The sequence below is a fragment of the Rattus rattus genome, chromosome 2 (assembly GCF_011064425.1).
Source record: "Rattus rattus isolate New Zealand chromosome 2, Rrattus_CSIRO_v1, whole genome shotgun sequence".
NCBI classification, from domain to species: domain Eukaryota; kingdom Metazoa; phylum Chordata; class Mammalia; order Rodentia; family Muridae; genus Rattus; species Rattus rattus.
In genome coordinates this window covers 217,694,244-217,715,670 of record NC_046155.1, presented here as the reverse complement: position 1 = coordinate 217,715,670, position 21,427 = coordinate 217,694,244, and the positions used below count along the sequence as shown (strand labels likewise).

The 21,427-nt window shown below is 42.2% G+C and overlaps 1 pseudogene; it reads right to left on the bottom strand.

Annotated features, from left to right (window-relative positions):
• Positions 1 to 18,094: 18,094 nt before the first annotated feature.
• Positions 18,095 to 21,427, bottom strand: part of LOC116893564 — a 149,558-nt pseudogene continuing 146,225 nt past the window's right edge.

Genomic DNA, 21,427 nt, shown 5'->3' with positions numbered 1-21,427 from the left:
GCACACAGAGCATACTGCAGCAATCCCCTGCCTCATGGTGAGGAGGAGCAGAGAGGCACAAGGCACAAGAGTCCTCGAGAGGCAGACAAGCTGGTCCTGACCTCTGAAAGTTCCACAGATGCTCTCCATGTGTAGTGCAGGCAGCCTGTAAATGCCCAGTATGGGAGACTCTCTTTGTGGTTTTTCTCTATGTTAGGATGTGGAGAACATTCACAAAAGTTCACTGTTCGACTAAGTATCACTGAAACACACGTACATACATGCGCGCACACAGATACACACAGATTCAGATACATTCACATACCCACATAGACAACCATATGTATATACATTCACATGCATATGCATAAATTTGCATATATACATATGCACATATATACCCATGCACACATTCACACACACACACATGCACACATACATACACTCACACACATGCATAACACATATACATATTTATATGCACACACATATATTCACATATACACATTTGCATACACACAGACACATATGAACATATACAGAAACACACATGCTTACACACATACATATATATGCACACACATGTGCAAGCACTTGCATGAGCATGCCTGCACACAAATGGATGTGTGCACATAAACATGCATGCGCATGTACACATACACATGTACATACACAGAAGAGATGAATGGATACACAAAACAAACGCTGTAGATGTGTACGCTTGGCAGGTTTGATGCAGGTTCTAATCACCTGGCCACTTGCTCTGTTAACATTGTGACACAATGACATTGTTATTGTCTTCTACAAAGTTAAAGCTGGGGGACTGGGCAATCAAGTTAAAAAATGCAAAAGGAAGTCTCACAATGTATTAAGTAAGTTTGTGATTTTGTGTTGGCAGCATTGATCACCGTCCTCAAACACACCGTGGGCTGCAGCCTGGATAATCTTGAAGAGTCTAACTTGTTATCTTATGGATTCCTGTAAACTTCGAGTGTTGGGAATAACTCACTTTCAAGTATTCACACTGTTGTACAAACAATACGTCAAAAACATAATCTCTGTAAACATTCAGGCATGAGTTACAACTGTAAATGTGTCTAAATGATAAATTAAGCTTACAGATTGAGTAGATCAGGTTTTCTCAGGAACATTGTATGACAGGCAATTTCTGGCCAGGAAAAGACACCAACCAGATCCTATTTCCTAGAACCCATAAACGTTACTCAACTAATCAAAAGGATCTTGGCTTGCAGAAATTACTTTAGATTACCCAGATGGTTCTGAATTCGAATCACAATTGTCCCTGTGAGAGGGACAGGCATGTAGCTTAGTGGAGGACGCTTGTCTGACATGTATGAAGCCCTGGATGTGATCTTCTTTATCACAGGAAAAAAGGAAGGAAGGAAGGAAGGAAGGAAGGAGGGAAGGAAAAAAGGAAGGAAGGAAGGAAGGGAGGAAGAAAGGAGGGAGGAGGGAGGAAGGGAAGAGGGAGGAAGGAGGGAGGGACGGGGATACAGATACACAGAAGAGATTGTGGAGAATGAGGCTACAAGCCAAGGAATGCTCCAGTCACTAGAAGCTGGAAAAGAAATTGCTATTCAAGGTAGACTTTGGTCTGCCATCTCAACTGTGAGAGAATGAATTCTGATTTTTAAACTACAGAATACAGGGAACTAATACAATTCCTAATACTTTTTGAGTAGCAATCAGCAAAATATGTCCCTTGGATTACAGACTGCTTTAAATTCCTTCCCCTCATTTCTTATCTGAAGAATGAAAAGAATCTGAGTTTGGCTGCTAATCTTACTTTGTATTTTCTTAGATTCCCAGTAAAATATTTCCCTTGCCTTTTAGTAGTTGCACCATCCCAAGTACAAAAGATTCTTGTTCAGAATATGAGGTTGACCAGGTATCTTTGTAGATTCCTGAAATTTGGGTTCCTGGGTCAAGGCAATTCAGACGTGAGCCACTCTTTCTGGGATGAGGACCTTTTCTGATAATCCTTCTCGGTTTGTCACAGGAATTTTCATTACATATTCCATGCATTTCGATTATTTTGAGACATGGTGTCTTTCAGTTCCTTGGTCTATAACTTTGCTGCCGTGTGCCACAGTCTGTAGGATAATTGCCTACATCTTATTGAAACTCGACGAGCTATAGGAAAATCTAGAAGATTCAGTTTCTTGGACGGGCCGTTATTTCTCTAATTATCTCAAAGTGGCCTGATGATTGGATTGCTTTCTACCCAGTGCCTTAATTCTCGCCTTATGCTCATCCTCTGAGACTGTAGCAGGAAAGGCTCGACGAAGAGTGAGCTTAAATACTGTGTGTTCCTCCTGGTCCTGATGATAGGTGTTTAGAAAGCATACAGGATTTTTGCTATATCACTAAGGTTGTTAACACATTCACTTACTTGCCCCAACTTAGGGGCATTGGGTCTGTCTTTGACATTTGTTTCAGAATCCTTCATGTTTGACTGGGCCACTTGCTTTGTGGGTTACCATAACTACATAGCACCAGGCAAATGCCCGAAGAAGACAAGTGAGCAGCTGTCCTATATCTTATACTTCCTTCAGCAAGAGTTCTCTCCAAATGTTCTCCCTAACAAAGCCAACGACCACATGACTTCAGTTGTCTCTTTGGAGCATAATGTGTTGTTAGCACTTGGCTTTGAGGGACACTATCTGAGGTACCCAGACTTTCTCTTTTCTGCTCAAGTGAGGTTGGCAAGGGAGGGTTGGGACAAGGTAGCTGAGTAGCTAGTTGTCATACTTTTGGGTGTCTACCCTACTTTTCTTCATCTAGGCCTCTTGTTTAACCATTTATATAACAAATGGTGTCCAGCTGAGTTCAAGAAAACTTCCAGTCTGCAGTCTTGTATTAAAAGTCGCATCCATGGCCTGGTTTGGGATAATTAAAATATAGATGTCTGAGCAACAACGTACTAAACCAGGTGCAGAACCAATGGCTTTAGTACTGAAGATAAGTGATGGAGCTTGGGAATTACAAGTGAAGCGTAGGTATACACTGAGGGTCTGTGAACAGGAGTCCTGGGATATGCTGTCAGGTTAACAGGATATAGGATCACCCAAGAGATGGACCCACTCTAATTCTTGCTAATAGAATTGTACCTGGGTGATTATAAATGCGGATTAATTAATGATTATCTATTGAATGCCTTCTGCAAATTGGGCACTACCCAACAGATCCATTCAATATCCATAATATTAGTCATAGCAACTTTGAGAGATTGAGATATGAAAATCTTGAAGTATAAGGAGATTATGTAACATAGCTGACTACTGGAGTCCAGGATACCTGACTTCAAAATTCATGTTGTTGATGTTGTTGTTTTTTCTATTCAATACTACTTTGCTTTTCTCAGTCTTCAGGCTCCGGATTTGTGACCAAACATCCCAATGTTTACCTCCCATACTTAGTTTCTGTTAAATAATTTGCTTTACACAGATATTTATATCTAGTACTTTTATAGCTGAGGTTGATATTGACACACAATAATCTTCAAGATGTTCATAGGTTCAAGGCGCCGGTTAATACAGACGGTGATAATAGAGAAGACATCGACAAAAGTGTCAAATGGCTTTAACTTTCCCCATCAATTTCTTTGTGACCCACTGTGTTATGCTATGTCAAATCTGCTCTCCCCTTTCTCCACAAAGTTTTTCCTTTTCTATTTTAATTTTACACAGCATCGGTTTAAAATCCTGAGATCCTTCTCGAAAATGTGTTTGTGCAGTGGGAGAGCCGGAAGTACAGCAGTAAATGAATAAATGCATTTAGGATGGCCCCAGCTAGTGGGCTACCATTCGGCACACTTTAAAGGTGATTCCTGAGGGAAAGGAATTCTTATGATGGATCAGGAGAAGACGAGATTATGGGATGGACTGGGCTGTGCACACTGCCTCTACTTTATGTCACACCAGTGAGGACAATCTGAACAGCGCTGAGAATTATCCCAGAGGAGTGTGGAATAGTGCAGACCACCCCTCCCACAAGGGACTGCTGGCCTTTCCACTCTGTGTAAAAACTCCTGGGCATCTTCTCAGTACCCCATCCTACCTCAAACTGTGGGTGATAACCAGGACCCTGAGCCCCTAGATGTCCGACACTGCTTGAGTTTGCTTTTGTATCTCACCAGGCAGAGTGACCAGAGAACGCGGAAGGAAAGAAACAGAGTGGTCTCAAGATTGACTCTACCAAGTATGAGTCATGGTATGAAGCCACAAACACCCCCTACTCCAATTTCCTTACATGACAACTGACCCAGTCCTGCCTTTTCTCTCCTGTGGTATCCTTGTCTTCCTGGTGTATGTGCTCCCTTGTCGGGACTTCTGGTGTTCACCTGTGCCTTCATTAACCAAATTCTTCCTTTTCAGAGGGTGAGAGAGGGTCAAGTGCCATAGTGCTTGATAGGACTTAGCTCTCCCACCTGCTTAGATAGGATTCTGAGCAGGTCCTTGTGGGAGATGCTAGATAGAATAATTGAGGATAGAGTCCAGTCTAAATGTGGACAGCATCTCTCCTATGGCCTGATGTTCAATGTGAATAAAACAAGAACATGAGGGGAGCAGAAACATCCATCATGCTTTCTTGACTCCACTGATGCAATGTGTTCTCCTACCTCAGGCTCCTGCCACCCTCAAACTATGAGCCCAAAGCAAACCCCTTCTTAATCTGTTTTTATTAGGTATTTTGTCTCAGCAAAGAGAAAAGCAACTAATATAGATGCCCATCTGCTCTATGCACGCATGACCCCTTCCATTTATGTGAAATGAATCTTACCTACCCCATCAAAAGATACTTCTAATCTGCTATTCACATGTCATCTAAAACCCACCTCTCAGTGCTTGAAAAATTGGCAATGACTTTTAGTGCCTGTAGCCAATACAATCCAATGTCATGTAGGAGGCAGATGCATAAGTCAACATAGGAATTAAAAAGACGCCATGGGGCAGTTCCTCACTTCACGTGTCTAAGGAAATCTTGGTCACTTAAACTTTACCTGTACTCAGGGAAAATCTGCCCATTCAGGGACTCGGTCTTTCTTCCCATGGGTATTTACATCAGATAAAAAACCAACAAAAAATTAAGTACTTTTGTTCGTACCTGTACAAAGTAAAAGTTGGCATGTATTACCTGCTATGAAAAAGAAAAAGATCTACATGAGTAACTTGAGTTTCTATGTGACACTTTAAATTTTTCAGTTTTTTTACTTAGTTCTAAAAGGAGAAAAAAATAAACCAAGCTGCTTAAAGGCCTGTTGCAGTTAGACTCACGTTGCTGTGCCGAATGCCATATTCAAAAGCAACTTGAGGGGAAAGGGTTTATTCGATTACTCTTTCATATCATACGTCATCATGAAAGAAGGAGCCTGACCTCAACAGGGCAGGAACATGGAGCTGATGCAGAGGCTGTAGAGAGGTCCTGTTGACTAGCTTGCTCCCCATGGCTGGCTTCACCTGTGTGGGATGATGTCACAGGTGGGGCAGGCACAGAGAGAACGAGGCCTGTCATTGGGACGAGAAGGAAGGATGGGGCGGGAGAAAAGTTTGAAGGAAGAGGAGGAGACAGGAACGGAAGGGAGGAGAGGGAGAGTAGTCGCGAGACAACAAGGAAGCTGCCGTATAAGGAAGGGGAGGGGGGAGGGGGATGTTTGCCCGGAAACCGGGAAAGGGAATAACACTCGAAATGTAAATAAGAAATATTCAAGTTAATAAAAAAAAAAAAAAAAAAAAGATTCCACGCTGTAGGGGTTGGGGATTTAGCTCAGTGGTAGAGCGCTTGCCTAGGAAGCGCAAGGCCCTGGGTTCGGTCCCCAGCTCCGAAAAAAAACCCAAAAAAACAAAACAAAACAAAACAAAAAAAGATTCCACGCTGTACCTTCACAGGTTGTTATGAATGTTCTTAAAGGATGGGTGTGTACAGGGCTCTGTATGTTTAGGTGGGCAATTATATCTCATCAATTGGAACAAAGGTTATTGTGTTGTGTGTTCTTTCTTGTGCAGATTTAAGTGTAAGGGAGTGTGGGGCGTCTGGTCTGGGCCGCCATGGAGTTGGGATGTGTGTTTCTGACATGGAAACCTGCCTTGGGAACTAGATAGGTAGAGAGATTGCTGCCGGGCTCAGAGAGAGGCCTTCAGCAGTGTGATATGGGATGGAGCAGAGCAGGAGAGAGGCTTTGCACTGAGATTAAGATATCTACCAGATATCTTGGGGCACTACGGTGCCAGACCTAGAGTGGGTAAAAAAGACTGCATTATTTTTTATAATTTTACAACAACACACCTGCATATATAGAATCTAGGACTACCAGCCCAGAGGTGCCCCTACCTATGATGTGCAGGATCCTCCCACATCAATAACTAATTAAGAAAATGTCCTATACACTTAACTACAAGGCAAATTTATGAAAGCATTTTTTCCTAGCTTGTGTCAAGTTAACATAAAGGCTAAGAAGCATAAAGATGACAAAAAATATTGTAAAGCTGACCACAACTAAGGTATTTTCAAGAATTCTAGGTCTAGCAAGTAAGAGTTTTTTTTTTTAAAAAAAAAAACACATTCTGTGAAACTACTATGAAAATAGTAAATTTCATAAATCTTGATCATTTATAGTTTAACAGTAGGTTAATACTGTATAAGTAGAGCCAAATTAGTTTACTATGTTAAAAAAGCTACATTTATTTTGATTTATCTATTGTATAAAAATATAATTTTCCAGGCTGGAGAGATAGCTCAGCTATCTGACTGTTTTTTCAGAGGTCCTGAGTTCAATTCCCAGCAACCACATGGTGGCTCACAACCATCTATAACGGGGATCGGTTGATCTCTTCTGGTGTTTCTGAAGACAGTGACAATGTACTCACATATATAAAATAAATAAATAGATAAATCTTTTAAAAATATAATTTTCCTCCAGTCAAAATTCTGATATGGTATTCTGGTTTTTGTTACTCTGTTATGCTGTGAACATTTCTGTGTACTTAAAAATGTTCTCTGGATGATGGATCTAGGGAAATGGAAGATGTTGCCTAGTATGCACAAAGCATACTGGTTATGTCTGCAGTGATGCAAAAGACAGACATAGCAACTATTCCTCACGGGCGTGATTTGTGGTAATTGTACATTATTTATGTAATAAATTGTTCCATGACAAATTATTGAGTTGTTTTATTTTTATATTTAAAAAAATCAGGGATTAAGATTTCTTGAGCTTGTCTTTTTAATGAATTTGGGGAGGGGGTTAGAAAAGGGTTTCATGTAACCCAATCAACCCTGAACACTCTATGTAACCAAAAATTACCTGATGAACTAATCCTTTGAGCTGTATTACGAGATGTATACTACAGGCCCCATGACAGTTGGGAGCACTACTCCAGGCTTTGACCGATTTGTTATAGGATACATTTTCATTTTTCAGAATGCTTCACTAGTTTAAGATTTTCCTTATTTGCATGTACAGCAGTATTTGTCTCTTTCCTCTTCCAGTTTGTCATTTAACTTCGAATTTCAGTCACCACATAATCTGAGAACTCTTCTCCACTGCACCATCATTCCACTGGACTCTGTCAAGTTGATACTACTCCTCCTTTTGGTAGATTATACCAAGAAATACACAAGAAGCCAAGGCCTAATGACTGAGGATAGACATCGGCTTGCCCGTTATCATTTGGAAGATTAACTTCTCCCATTGCTTTAACCAAATATTTGTCAGAAATCAAATCAATAATCTGGTTTGTTTTCTGACTGGCACAGTCCAGCAGCAGAGACAGTATGGGAGAGTTCATGGAGGCAGGAGCTCCGAGGGTTCATGGAGCATGTAGCTTCAACTCCCTACACAAGGCACAGAGAGAGTTGAACACTACTGGTCAGGTGGCTTTCTTGAAAACTTTTACTCTTCTTATTCACGAGATGGTGGGGGGGGGGGCTGGAGAGATGGCTCAGCGGTTAACAGCACTGACTGCTCTTCCAGAGGTCCTGAGTTCAAATCCCAGCAACCACATGGTGGCTCAGAACCATCTGTAATGGGATCCGATGCCCCCTTCTGGTGTGTCTGAAGACAGCTACAATGTACTTATTCACGAGATGGTACCATCCACATTCAGGGTGGGCCTTCTAGTCACAAGCTCCTCTGGACAGAAAGATATTCTTAGGATGGTATCTTCTCAGTAATTATGCTTCTAGTCAAGTTAACCTTGAAGAATTACCATCACATGTCATTGTCGTGTAGCTATATGAAGGTGCTTCAGTATTTTCACCAATTGGGAGGTCTTTGTGGGCTCTGGGAGTTTTGGTCCTCATTCCTTGTTAAGGTTCCTGTGTTTAAGGCTGTTGCCAGATGAGAAGCTTTCGAGACCTTGGATCATGAGAGATCTAATTTCATCAAAGGACTACAGGAAGAGACATCTAGAAGGGGGAAGCAGTCACTGGAGGCATGCCTTTGAAGGGCATCATTTTACCTTATCCCTGGACCCTTTCTTCCTGTCTGCCATCTGCCTCTATCGGTCATGATGTAAGCATCTTTCTTCCACCATAGTGTTTCTGCCTCACCCTAGGCCTAAAACCAGTGGCCTCTGAACTGAAACATTTGAAGCAGAGGGCCAAAGGAAATCATTTCTCCTTTTAATTTATTTTATCCCTTGCCTTTTTGTCAAACTATTCTGCCACTTTGTCCCCAACACTCGAGACAGAAGGGAGGTGATCAGGAATTCTACATGGCAAGTTCAAGACCAACCTGGGCTGCATGAGATCATATCTCGAACAGTGAAACCCAAGCAAAGATGACAACAACAATAACAAAACTGTTCTTTTCCCCAAAGCCTAACATACTCACTTTCCACACCTGAGTCTTTCAGACATTTTTTTGTATAAAAATTGATACCTCCATCTAGGACAATCTAGCTTGCTCTCTCTATTCCTCAAAAAGCTGTTTTGAAATTGATGTTTTGCCAAGTCTTTGGTATCATAAAATCAAAAGAAAAAAATTAAATATCTCTGACATGTCTATACCGAGTGGGGTTAACACACTGATTTTAAAATGTTTCTGTGATTGTTCCAGTGCTACAAGAATAACTCTGGGAACAATTATTGAAAATTGATAATCATGGTTTAGATAGACTTACTTCTTTCTCTGATGATTCATCGCCCTCTTTTTCTATCATTTGCCTGCTCATGTGAGCATTCTGCACCCCACACCACCTTCCCTGGATGCCACTGAACCTTCAGCCTTTGGCTTGATGTGTCTTCAGAGGACAGAGGTGACTACGGCCCTCCACTGGGTCTGTAGTCAATGCTTCCTGGAAATTGGCTGCTATTTGGAGAATAGAAGTTCAGGGGGTTCCCTATCATTTGTACCCCTATGTGTACCATGCAAGTCATCTGGAAAGCCCCTCTCAGAGAAGCACCCTTAGATTTTTAAAACAAGTAATTTTGCCTCAGCCCTGACAGAACCTGGACATTTCAGAGCTGAAAGGAACAAACTTTAGGGACCCAAGGAAAACCAACATGGGTGGAGGTGCAGATAAAGTAACCCAGTGTAAACAGAGCAATAAAGATGCCTTTTATTATAGAAATAAGATTAATAAGAACAATCAGAGTATGAGTTAAATATAAAAGTAGACGTTTTTTTAAAAAGAAATACTTGGCAAACTTCCTTTCGCCTCCTAACAATTTATTTCTGGTCCTTCACACTTATTGCTTTGACTCAAGTGGAGTTTTCCAATCAATAAATTTAAAGTTTACCAAATAATAGGATAAAGTCACTTGAAAAATATTGTCAGTGTTTATTATTTCTATCATTGCCAAACCTGCATGTGGTCTCTGTGGGTTGAGGCATTTAAAGTCAGGTAAGTTTTTGAAATTATAGTATTTATACTGTTGTAAGTAACAGAAAACCCAAATATAGTGTCAAAATTATTGCTGCCTGCTGTACTTAGGGCCTGGGAACCCAAGAGTTGGTGTGAGGGTGTGACCAGCTCATAGGGGCCTCTCTTAGCTCTTTTATGAACAAAGGAGAGAGCAGGGCTATTTTAGTTAGGGTTTTACCTCTGTGAACAGGCACCATGACCAAGGCAAGTCTTATAAAGGACAACATTTAATTGGGGGCTGGCTTTGAGGTTCAGAGGTTCAGTCCATAATCAAGGCGGGAGCATGGCAGCATCCAGGCAGGCACGGTGCAGGCAGAGCCGAGAGTTCTCCATCTGCATCTGAAGGCTGCTAGTGGAAGACTGACTTTCAGGTAGCTAGGAGGATGTCTTATAGGCCACACCCACAGTGCCACACCTACTCCAACAGGGACACAGCCTCTAATCTTGCCACTTCCTGGGCCAAGCATAAACAAACTACCATAAGCACCGTGAGCTAGAACGCTGGCTAGTGTCCCAAGTGGAAGACTGAACTGTACTGAGATCTTTGTGTCCATGTTGCGCTGCAGGCAACCAGGGTTAACAGAAGAAATACTTACCTGGGTTTTAAAAAGAGAGAGCCATCAAAATGTCTTGCTGATCATGTTAGAGAATAATTCAGTGCTATTAGAAGACCATGACATTTTAAAATCCCCTAAAAGTGATATTTGAATTCTGTGATCATTTTTTTAAATAAAAAGAAAAGAAAAAAAATTAAATGCAAAGAGTAAGTCCCATGTCACATTCTGCAGGTACAAATGAGTTTAGTCAACATAACTCTGCACCAGGCAAGGGTTGTGCATATTAAGTTCTCAAAGGAGTGAAAACGGGGAGAAATCAGAAAAACAGTCTACATGGATTCAGATAACGAAGTGCACTTCCTTGCCTGTCACGGCTGTTATTGTTTGAATCTAAAATGCACCTACACCTACACATGTCCTCTCAGACTCATGTCTTAAACCCTTGTTTCCTAGTTGATGGCACTATTTTTGGAGGCTGTGGGATGTGTAGGAGGTAGAGCTCGATTGGTGAAAGTAGGTCAGTAGGGCCTTTGGAGGGTAGATGTTTTGATTTAACAAACTCAGGCTGTCAAAGCTGGAGGCCAGTGCTTTTCTGTGCAGAGTCATCTCCTTGGCCCAACAATTTCATTCCTAAAGTCAACCTCAAGTGTTTTTTTTTTTTAACTTGCTGTCAACTTATTGCCCACTCGACCTTGAGCAAAAATTAACAAGCAAAAACGTCGCAAAACAAAAGGAAACAGCAGGCGTGAAAAAGATCCATTATAATTTCTGGTACGAACAGCTCAAGCACACCCGCAGCTTTATGACACATGCCAACAGCACAGGTGCGGGCGTAGGAGGCTTTATGACGCGAGAATAAACACACCCTCAAAGGGACATGTAAGACCATGATGGGACGCACTGCAGCAGGTGGCTTTACACTGCAGGAAGAGATAGAAAGGTGAGACCAGCAGTGGCGTCTGTTGCTCAAGTCCCTTCCCTTTGTAGTGTTGCCACAAGGTTTAGGACAAGTCCATAAATTATGTCCCAAAGCAGCCTTGAAACAACCACACTGGGTCTCTGCAGGGAAGCATTCTAATCTCCTCGAGCTGTTGAGGTCCTGACTGGAGAAAGAGAAAGGGTGTCTAAGCGTTGGGGAATGACTGGAACAGGGGAAACTACTCCAGAAGATGGTGAAGGCCCCAGTAATCAGACAGGGACATCACACAGGCCACGGGCGAGAGTGAGGATGACTTGGACTAGATATTGATCTCATATCTTGCTACATCAGGGCTTTGTCCTGAAAATGACAGTGTTGTCTCTTCCTTCCTGTGGACGTAAGGGTAGCAGAGGAGAGTGAGGCATAACCGGCTGCCTCACCCTTTCCTCTGGTTTCCATGACATACTGTCTCCTCTGATCCCAGGATGTACGGCTGCCTCAGCCACAGCGTGAGATGCTTGGAGTTAGACGGCACTTTCTCTGTTCCCACATTTGTCATTTCCACCTTTTTTTTTTTTTTCCCCACCTGCATGGCGTGGCTTCTAATGATGCCGGGCTGTGTGGGAAAGACACCTCCTTGCTGCTCACTGCCAGAATACTGCAGTTTACATGTTTTGTCCTTGTTTTGTTCACACATGAACTACGAGCCCACATTTGAAAGGACTAATAGGCTCATTACCTAAGCACACACGAATGTCATCACAGTACCACACGCGTCACATGGTCTCTGTCTTCCCCACTCTCAGGCTTTCAACACAGAAACTGTGTTGAAGGATGACTGCACACAACACTAGTCATCCCCTCTTGTGCAAACACAAGGCACAGTTTTGTATATTTTAATTAATTTGATTATACCATTTTATCTTTCTAGATCACCCTTGCCTTTATAGTCACCTAAGCTGTCAATCATCTTCTAATACCATTGATTCAGTGGGAAAATTAACAGACATTCGAAAAACAAGTTGTTTGGGCAACTAATATGGTTAGAAAATTAACTGCAGTGCAGAGGTCTACACAGGAAGGATTCTCAGACCAACTTGTTGCTGTGATCCATCTCTTGCCAGTTCCCCAAACAGTATTTCCTCATGTGTTATCAGTCTCCTTGCATCTGAGACTGGGGGTGATGGACCGCAAAGGAAGCCCTTTGGCCATGTGGATGGTTGATGCTTTCGAGGGCTGGTGTACAATTATGGGTGGAAACAACTCCCTCCTAGTACTTTGCTTCACATAGGTAAAAGAAGCAAGCCCTCTCTGGGCTGCAATGCCCAGATGATGTGTTCAAATAAGAGTTCTTACACAGACCTGAGATTTGCAGTAGTATATTAGGTTTTTTTTCTTATTGCTTTGATAACATATACGACCAAAAAGACCTTATGGTCTGAGGAAATGTAGTCTTTCCTGGTAGGGAAGAGATGGTGTATAAGTGTCTGGTCCTATTGTACCTGCGGTCAGGAAGCAGAGAAAGGCTAATGCAGCTTGCTTTGTAAGTTATCATTTCCTTATTACTCACTCTCTAACTCCAACCCGGATTCAGGATGGGTCTTCTCTCTTCAGTCAAATCCCTCTAGAAACCCCCTCATAGACATACCTAGAGTTACACCTCCAAGGTGATTCCAAGTCTAGTCCAGTGGGTGATTTGTTACATAAATGGTAACAAATGGGTTGCTGCGGGCAAACATATAGCAAAGGCTACGTAAGTGAAGCCAGCGAACACATCTGGGTAAGAGACTCCAACTAAATGCTTCCCTGCCTGCCTTCCTGTGCCTGTCAACCTCTGTAGTGGAAGTCAAAGGCAAAATCAGTGTAAATTGGCCAGTGACACCATGTGGCTTTGGAGAGGTATCTAAGACATGCTAAACTCTCATGTGTCAGACAATGATCTGAGCTCTTTATGTGGACTCATTGATTGTATCCTCACAGATCTAGGAAGAAAGGATGATTGGTATATCCATGTTAAAGAAAAGGAGGGAGGAAGGAAGGAAGGAAGGAAGGAAGGAAGGAAGGAAGGAAGGAAGGAGTGAAGAGACAGATCAGAATCCAACCATGTAAGATAATGCTGGGAGTAGGACGGCTTGTGAAGAGGGCTTCCCCGATCGTTAATGCCCAGGAAATGTGTTATAGAGCAGAAACAGATACAGACCCTAGATGAAGGAGACTGCCTGGACATTGGAGTGTAGCAAATAGGTGGTGGTGGCCTGGGACATGGGGAGTCTAAAATAGCAAGCCTCCAGGTCTGCACAGGTGGACAAACACATGGTAGGTATGGGGAAGCTCAAGTTCCAACTTCGGGGTCAAGGTCAGGTTCAGAGAATGAAGACAAAGCCTTATAGGGGCTTCAGTGTTGATTCAAATCTAGGTTGTCTGTGCAGCTCCCCCGAGAGGGATTTGAAAACTAGAACCAAAATAAGCCAAGCCATCAATGAAAGCTGTTCTAAGGGGAAGCGAGAAGCCAGCTATCCAAGGGGAACAGAGGCCGAAAGTTGGAGAGCAGCCACCCAGACACATCAAGACCACATCCAGCTTGAGCCTTGGCACTTGCAGATCAGCAATGCTGTTTGCTTCCAGCTTTCCTGGCCCAGCTAGGTTCATGTGACCCTGCTCTGGGCCAGGACAGGAAGACCCAGTGGCTACAGCTGGCGGGAAACCTAAAACCCAGAAATTCCCCAGGCTATCTACCTGACAAGTCTTGATAGAACTCAAATGTACAACACTAACGTTTAAAATAACTCAGGATTTATTCTTGCTTTTTCTAGCCAGGGGAAGTAATTTTTAAGCTAATAAATAAATCTTAAATTGGGCATGGTGGCTTGTTACTATAATTCCAACAGGCCAAAGGCTACTCAATACATTTCAATGCAACTCCTCAATGCAACTCAATACAGCTCAGTAGCAGATGCTTATCCCCAGTGTGCCAAGCACTGGGTTTTCTTGCAAGCACACACAGAGCACACTGATAATCCCAAAGAATACAGCTTTATGTCCTGTTTGCTCAGCTCTACCATGGGAGATGGAGCCTATTGTTAATTTTTTTTTTTTTGGAAGAGAGTGCTGCAATCCATCAGCTTATCAGGAACGTCTGTCCTTATTCAGTTATTAGATCATCTCTTATTTTAATTAAGATCTATTTCTATTTTTGTTGTGTATATGCATGCGTCTGTGTGTGTTTCACATGTAATTGTGTGTACCAAAGGCTAGAAGAGGATGCCTGATTCCCTAGAGCTGAACTCGCCAAATGTGATGCTGGGAAGAGAACTTGGGTCGTCTGGAAGAGTGGTAAGCACTCTTAACCACAGGGCCATCATCCCTCCAGGCCCATGTTTAGCCTCTTCATGAAATGAAGTCAAATGGTGAAAGCAGGCTGCATCTCATTCAGTCTCCTGTGTGAATACATGTTTGCATGGTGAGGTTAGTGAATTTGTTAAGATGTGATATAGGGTATCTTCCTTACTGTGAGTTGTGACTAAACGGATAAAAATATTAGGTAGACCTTTGAAACATATAAGGAATACATTGTGTTATGGCTTGAATATATTGCTGCAAATGTTTTCTGACCCACAGTGCTGGTGAATTGATTTTATTCAGAAATGGAGTATTTGAAGACCAGGTATGAACACTAGACAATAATTTAAACAGAATACGTACTTCAAAGTTGCTTGTGTGTGATTTGTTCTGGAAGAAACACTATCAAATACATAGACATGTACCCAGCTAAACTAAAATATGTAGGAAAACAAAATACTCATGGATTCTACATCAAATATTTGCCTCTGCCCCCAGTTTTCTGCATGTTCTAAGCCATACTTGCTTATGTCTGTCATGAGAGCTTTTTGCCTGGTTTCACAATAATCCTTAACACTACACATTAACTCCTAACCTCAATACTAATTCATGATAAATTACTATACTTTTTTTTAAATCATCAATTTTTAACTCTCAAGTCTTCTCTCTCTCTCTCTCTCTCTCTCTCTCTCTCTGTCTCTCTGTGTGTGTGTGTGTGTGTGTGTGTATGTGTTCGTTAACTTTAACTATCAACTTGTCATAGCCTAGAGTCACATGAAAAGAAACTCTTCATTTAAAAATAGTCTTTCTCAGGTTAACCTGTGGGCATGTCTGTGAGGGATTGTCTTAGTTGTTAATTGATGTAGGGTAGGAAGGTAGGTAGGTAGTGCCATGCCTAGGTAGGTGGTCTTTAGCTGTATAAAGAGTTAGCTAAGCATGGTCCTCTTAATGAGCTACTAAGTAGCATTCCTTTGTGGTTTCTGCTCTACTCTCTTGGCCTTGAGTGGGTTCCTGGGTCAAATCTAATGCTGGGTGAAATTACAAGCAGTCCTGTCTTCTGGTTCTGTCCTCAAATTTCTGCCCTGGTTGTCTTCAATGGTGAATTATGATCTGGAAATAGAAGATAAAATAAATCCTTTCCTTCCATGAATTCAGTCAGAATTTTTTATGACAACAACAGAAGGGAAAACAGAGCCATATAAAACTCTGCTGTTTTACTGCATGAGTTTCCATCACTTCTTTAAAAGTATTGATATAGATTATATAGATATAGACAACATTAATATTTTAGACCCATGCTCCAACCATATTTATTTGCCTATTTTAGATCCAAGATCTTACTTTGTTGCCCCAGTATCTGAGTCTACAGGTATAATACCACTGTGCTTGATCTCCCAGTCACAGTTTTCCTGTAAGCCCTGGGTTGTCATTGTATAGTATGGTAGTTATTTTGTGTACTTTGCATAGTTCAGCAATTTTCAGGACTAGTATGTTATGTGAGAGCAGAACTGCAGTCATGGTATCTCACAGCTGTGGCAGTGGAGGGGCTCATTGAGTGACTTAATGTAGATATGCAAGAGGCCAAAGGTTGAACCTGAAGAATGCCTACATTAGTAGATAGTGACAGGAAGAGAAAGCCAAGGAGCTGTTTGGTGTACAGGAGGAAGCTCAAGTCAAGTAAAGGAAGCATGTCAAGAGAGGCATAATCAGCCATATTCCAGTAGTCTCTAGTGGACCAGAAAACAGGCAAATCACTGAGAATTAGCCACTGAGTACATAACTGTGGGTATCTTGAATATAGGCTGGTAGAATGGCAATAAGGAGATAGATTGGAGAGGGTTTAGCATGCAAAAGAGAGGCTACAGTTTTTTAAATATCTGGCTCACTGCTCTGTTTAGATTTCTAAAATGGAGTTACCATCCCAACTCTGTCATAACTCTGAGGATGATTGTCAGGATTGGCTGAAAGAGACTCTGAGCACAGTACTTCATGAGACATCAGCTAGTTAATCAACCCAATGTTGACATTAGTATTTCATGACATTTTATAACACAGTATCTTACAATAAAATTTGGTTTTGAATTTGGGATGAAGTTGGGAAGGTAAGATAGAAATAAATTCAGTAAATAAGTAAACAGCCAGTAGTGAAGGGAGCTGAGATAGTTTGGAGTCAAGGTGACCAGGCAGAGAAAGACTTAGAGTAGACCAAAGGCAAATAACGGAAATGGTCTCCATGCACTTTCAATACATACCTGAGCCCTGTGTACTGCCATGTGGAGAGATGCTTGCCTAATCCTGATAGCCAACCTCAAGCATGCATTCCTCCTGCAAGTTTACAGATGAGAGGACTGATACTCCAGGGGAGGCTCATTATTGAGCTGAAAGTCACCCGCATGTAGAACATCTGGAGGCAGCCAAGACAGGTTTGTCTCCTGGGGTCATGCTTGGAGGCACAGAGCATAAAGAAGGGGGTGTGTGTGACACAGTGAATCAGTTGCAAAATCTCTACCATGTAAAGCCTCTTCCCAAGGATATTTATGCAATCTAAAGATTTTCAGTTAAGCAACACACCTGAGAGAACCCACCGGACATTTTTACTCTCGACTTCTTACCTTCAGGGCTAGGTATATGTGGAAAGGGATTTAAGGGAAGCTAAGGAGGGAGCTAAGGCAAGGAATTACTAAATAGTATCAACTCAGAAGCAATTGTGCGTGTGAGAAGGGCTTCTGGTCTGCTATGATTTGCTTCCCGACTGCTGACCCTCTTGTTCAGTTGAGAGAACAAGCAGGTGGGTAGGTATTCGGATTTCTAGACCATCTTTCAGCTGGCTGAGCCCCCATCTAACATGCAAGGACAGCTACTGCTGGGCAGGTGTAGCATGAAGGATGGACCAAATTGCTGTCCTTGTGGAGTTTGTCTAGAAGAGATTTATTGTGTCACTAGGTATCACATTAGCTAATAAACACCTTAGCAATAAGACCCACTCTTTTTACATACTACTAACTAGTGGAGGACAGATATTGCACAGAAGGCAAATTAGCTTTAACTGGTTGAAACGAGAGAAAACATAGGTCTCCACAAAACCTCAGTGGTTCTTTGAAAAAAGGCCCAAACAGGAAGCTAGTTAGCTTCCTAGCGCCATCTTAACTAAAGTACTTTAAAACAACTACAGTTTATTCTCTCATTGTTAAGGAAGCCAAAGTCTGGAATGTGGGTGTTACAGGGTTAGTCATTTCTGAGATTTAAGAGCAAGATTCCATTCCACACATCTACACATCTGATAGCTTTTAATGGCTGTAGCTAATGTCTGGTTTTCCTTGGCTCATAGACTCCAGTCTCTGCCTCTCTCTCTCTCTCTCTCTCTCTCTCTCTCTCTCTCTCTCTCTCTCTCAGATTCAAGGTCTGATTATTTGTTACTCTAAAAGACTTGTTTTTTGACTGGACTCAGATTTAGAAGTAGAAGCCCTCAGCGAGGACAGCCTACGTCTCTTGGCAATCTGTTCCTGGTGCTTTTTTTTTTTTTTTTTTTTCCTCCATTTTCTTGGCCAAAAGTTTAACGTATTCTGCAGCCTCCTCCTTGTTTTTCTTAGTGCGTTGCTTCTTCAAAGCAATACATTGGCCTTTGTAATGCAGGACACGGGGAGTAACAAGATGCTGAATCTTGGGCGTTTTGGTCCTGGACTTCTTACCTTCTTTGTTTTAAGGGCTTTCTGACAACATATTGGCGGACATCGTCTTCTTTGGAGAGATTAAAAAGCTTTCGGATTCTACTAGCTCTTTTAGGTCCCAACTGACAAGGCACAGTAGTATCTGTCAGTCCCGGAATATCCTTCTCTCTCTCTCTCTCTCTCTCTCTCTCTCTCTCTCTCTTCTCTTCTTTTTACAATAACCAAGTTGAGAACACTCAGGTTGGCATCCACGATGCACCCTCGAACAGACTTGCGTTTCCTCTCTCCAGTTCTCCTTGGTCTATAACAAGAATGCCCCTTACTCATCAGCAGACGCACTCTGCCATGGGTCAAAACGCCTTGCTTCATGGGAAAACCTTGTTTGTTAGTCCCACTGCTGCTCCGAACCACATAACCCTTCCTTCCACTCTTCACCAAGAGCATCAGCAGCTACTTCTGTGGCCATGCGCTTCTCATAGAACGTACGAAGCTCACGTTCCTCATCCACTTCTGTGAGTTTCTGACAGCCAGTGGCAGGGAAGGAAATTCCTACTCTTGTCTTTATAGAATGGTTTCTCTCTCTCTCTCTCTCTCTCTCTCTCTCTCTCTCTCTCTCTCTCTCTCTCTCTGATAGACACTAGTTTAATCCCATTAAAAGCCAACTATATTGCAACATGGCTTCACTCTAGAGAATCGTATCTATAATAGACTTCTTCCTGAAATATTGTGAAATCTCCAGATTCCAGAAAGGGTACAAATCTGTAGAGAGATACTATTTACATAGTACACGAGGGAAGTATGAATCCTTTGTGTGTCATTGTTTGGAGTGGAGAGCTATGAGGCAGAGTCTAGAGGGAACAGCAGAAAGGATATGGAAGGCATAACTGTAACAGGGAACAGATATCCAATCCAACGGGGAAACTGAGGAAAGTTTAAAGAGTGAACTGTTTTAAGTAAGAATATAGGAGGGAACAAGCGGGTTGACAAGCACCCCAGACTAACAATGGCAGGACCCCATGTATAAAACCCTGCTCTTTCTCTTTGGAACAAACCTACCAGCCTCTGAAATTGGCCTGTTCCATGCCGCTTCTCCAGACCTAGCCTGGCCTTCCCTGCTACAGAGATGTTGGCTACCTTTAGCATTCAGGTATGTACCCCGGGAATTAGGGGGGGTACACCACCACTGAAGAATAAAGAATGGATGCTAGTTGATGCTCATGCCATATTTCTAGCCCAAAGACTCTTCTGCCATGGATTTCCTAAGATTCCCCAGAAGATTCTGAGGAATTAGTACTGGTTGGCGAAAGCAGTGGCCAACACAATAATTCATCCTTGTTTTGCTTCAAACCTCATTCATGCTTCTGGCCTTTCATTCCTATTGTATGACATAAGTTCAGAAATAAGCCTGATGCGTGCAGGAATTTCTCTTGGTGCAAGGTCTGTGGGTTCCTGAGAGTAGGAGGAGACAGGAAAAGGTGGGGGTAGACAGGAATAGGTGGGGATAGAGAGAAAGAGTAGGCTAGAGAAGAGAGGCTATTATCTTCTTCTGAGGAAGTCGTTGTCAACTTTCAGGACAGCACGTACATGGAGCTTTGCAGCCCAAACCCTAGAGAGCAAGGAAGGGTTAGCCTGGTGTAATTAAAGACATACCTCTGGCCACAGAGCAGGTGGGAAAGGCAGAGAGTAGAAATGGACATAACCAGAAATTTCAACACAACCAGATTCGTTCCCAACCACCTTTTTCTCCTTCTGACCGTGACAAATGAATGACTCAGTGTTGGAATGCTCACACAGCCATCATTTCAAGTGGGAAAATGCTTTCTAACTCGAGCCTATCCTTATTGCCTTACAGGAACATTGAGGTGCCATTCACTTCTTATGTTTGCTGTTGTTGATGCTGCTGAGTGTGATGGTTTTATCGAGCCTGGTCATCTACACTAGACAGCCTAGGGTACCAGCAAGAGCGTGGGCTTGAATTCAGAGCATCTCCTGCTGGAATACCACCTCTGCTACTAAGTGATCTGCCCATGAGCCACTGTCCTTGACTCCTCCGTGTCCCAGCTTCTCATCCGCTAAAAGGAATTAAAATTGCAACCCTTCTGGAGAAAGATTTTGCAAGATTTCAAGAAATATTCCTCAAAGTTAGCTGTTTTCAACTACTGTTTGAATTACTCATTTTTACTTAGATAGAGACATTAATAGTTATTAATAAAATAAAGAGACATAACTGTAACTATCAAAGTAGTCTAAAAATTTCTTTAGTGTTTAGGCATTTCTTTGAACATGAGAGTGCTTTTCTTGTAGCTGGAAATTATATAATTTATAATCTCTCTTATTTTTTATCATTAACCAAATATCCTCGAGCAAGCCATGACAAATAGCAAACAGTCTAATGTGTTCTTTAGCTGGCTTCACCCTCCAATGGTTTTAAATCAAAATTGCTGTCAGTGAAGTAATTGACACTCAGAATTTAAGCAACGCTGACTGCTGATGGAGATGAGTCACTGCGGGAAAGGTCTGGGTTTCTGGGTCCTTGGACGCTTTTACTGAACTCCTGAATTCAGTGAGCTGCATCCAAGCTCACTGGCCTGATGACCTCTGCTTTGAAGCCTGGCACAAGGACGTCTCATAGGGATGTCCTCAGTTGTGTTAAACTCTGAGTTGTCCTGACTTGCTATGTCTGAATGGAAGAGTGAACTTTGCCTGGGAAGCGATCCACCTCTGGCTTTCAGGAGCCTGAGGCCTAGAGAATTAGAACAGATGTAGTTCTCTTCTTATCCTTTGAGAAGTAGCTGTGCTATACTTTTGGAGTAATGGTATCGTGTAAAGGAAATGCCTGTCCTACCTTTAAACATTTGCCCCTCTGTGGTGTGTGTGTGTGTGTGTCTGTCTGTCTGTCTGCCTGTCTGCCTATCTATCTATCTATCTATCTATCTATCTATCTATCTATCTATCTATCTATCTATCTATCTACCTGGGTCTTAAACATACTGGCCAACCACCCTACCACTGAGCTAAGCCCCGGAAGGGTACCATTATTTTGTGCCTCTTTTTCAAAAAACTTTTTAAATGTGAGTA